The sequence below is a fragment of the Pteropus vampyrus genome, unplaced genomic scaffold (assembly GCF_000151845.1).
Source record: "Pteropus vampyrus isolate Shadow unplaced genomic scaffold, Pvam_2.0 Scaffold1, whole genome shotgun sequence".
Lineage (NCBI taxonomy): Eukaryota > Metazoa > Chordata > Mammalia > Chiroptera > Pteropodidae > Pteropus > Pteropus vampyrus.
The window spans coordinates 30712315-30714639 of record NW_011888782.1 but is presented as its reverse complement, the minus strand read 5'-3'; positions in this window follow the sequence as shown (position 1 = coordinate 30714639).

The following is a 2325-nucleotide window of genomic DNA, read 5'->3' as shown; positions in this document are numbered from 1 at the left end:
AGTTGACTTAAGAAGAGACAGAACACTTGAATAAATCAATAAACATGGAAGAAATTGAACTGATAATGAAAAGTTCACCCTACAGTACCTATGCCCTACTGACAGAAAATACCATGTATGGATGATTTTCGAGCCAAGTTTAACCAAATCTTCAGAATAGGTAATCCCTATAATATAAAAACAGCTTTGGAAATAGAAAATAAAAAAGGAGAAAGAAATGTTGCTCAACGTATTTTATGAGACTAATATTACCTTGACACCAAAACTCTACCGTAACAGAGTAAGAAAGAAAAATTAAAGACTAACATCCACATGTAAACACACTATATAAAGTATCAGTAAATTAAACTGTACAGTGGGTTAAAAAAATCACCAGGATCAAGTTTTTTTCCAGTAATGTAAGACATGTTTAATATCAGGAAATGTACTAATTGTCATGTAAAATATTAACATATTAATGGGAAACTATCATATTATTAATGCAGAAAATATACTAGATAAAATTCAGCTAGTATTTCTGATTAAAGATGCATAGGCAAAGTATAAATTGATGGTGGGAACTTCCTTAACATAATAATTTTGACTTATCAAAATCCTAAGCAAATATCACATTTCTAAAACATTTCTATTGAAGAAATAGAACAGATTTTCTTAATATCACTGTTTCTGGTTAACACCATATAGAGTTCTTAGTAATGCAATAGGACAAGAAAAAGAGATTGAACATTTAAAAACTGAAATTTAAGAGAAAAGCTGTCATTATTTACTGATGGTATACATGTTTATGTCGAAAACCTCGAGAGAATTTCCAGTTTAGCCATGAGAACGAATAAGACAGTTCAGCAAAGTTGCTGAATATTCACCAATAATGACATATAAACAATGAAATAAAAACAGATTCTATACATAATAGCACAAAAATCTAAGTTATATGAGAAGAAATCTAACAAAATAGGTTCAAGCAAGACCTTTATGGTGAAAATTATAAAACATTATCAAGGACCATGAAGGAAGATCTGATTTAGCAGAGGAATATATATATATATAGTCTGCTAATGGGCAGAAAGACAGAATGTTATAAAAATGTCAATTCTCCCCCCAGATTATTCTCTAAAGTTACTGTAAATACAAATAAATTCAGCAGGGTTTTTGCAAAACTTGACTAAATAACCCTAAAATTCTTACCGAATAGCAAAAGGCCAAGAAGAGTCAAGAGAAATTTAAAGAAAACAATGTAGAGAGATTTACCTTACCAAATAACAAGAATATTATAAAGCTATGGTAATGAAGGCACTACAGTATTAGCGTAAGAATAGAGTAACAGTCCATTGGATGAAATAAAGATCCTGAAAACAGATTTGATGTAGGCGAAAGATGGCATTACAAGTTAGTGGTAAGGGTGACTAATTTGTTAAATGGTGCTGGAGTAATAAGATTATCCACGTGGAAAAAAATAAAACAGGTTGCATGTAAGGTACTGTATATGAAAACAAATACCAAGGTTAGAGATCTAAAAAAGTAAACTTTAAAACTGTTAGAATAAAATATAGGAAGGTTTCATAATGACTTTGTCATATGGAAGGATTTCTTAAATGATATCAAAGCACAAATGATAAAGGAAAATATCAATAAACTTAACTGCAATAAAATTAGAAGATTTTAAAAAATAAATCCTAGTATAGAGACAGTTAAAAGAGAAACTACAAATTGGGAAAAGATATTTGCAATCTGTATTTCCTAAAGGATAGGAATCCAGAATATTAAAACAGCGATAAAAACCCAAACCAAAAGCCATCCAAAATAACAACAAAAGCAAAACAAATAACTCAATAGAAAGATAGGCAAATATACAAATAGGCAACAGAAACGAGGAAATACCAACGGTTTGCAGGTGAAAAAAATTTTGAAATAGGATATTATTTAATAGCCATCAGACGAACAAAAAACTTTAAAAAGCCTGCCCATTGCAAATGTTGTGAAACATACGAGGAGGTTCTCAAAGATTGCTCATGAGAATATAAATTGGTACTACCACTTGGGAGAGAAATTTTACAGTCCTTAGTAAAGTTAAAACTGCATTATTTCTTTCACTTAAGCAATTCCTTCTCTGTGTTTAAACATGGATAGAAGTGTTAATTGCAGTATTGGTTGTGACTGGGAAACACTGTAAATTATCTCTAACAATGAGAGACTCAACAAATAAATGTTAGCGATATGTACAGTAGGATGCATTTTATGTCATCCATAATATACAGTTTATGTAAAATTAATTCGTGACGATGGCATCAGAATAGTTTTGCTTGTTTTCAACCTTTTGGTAAAACT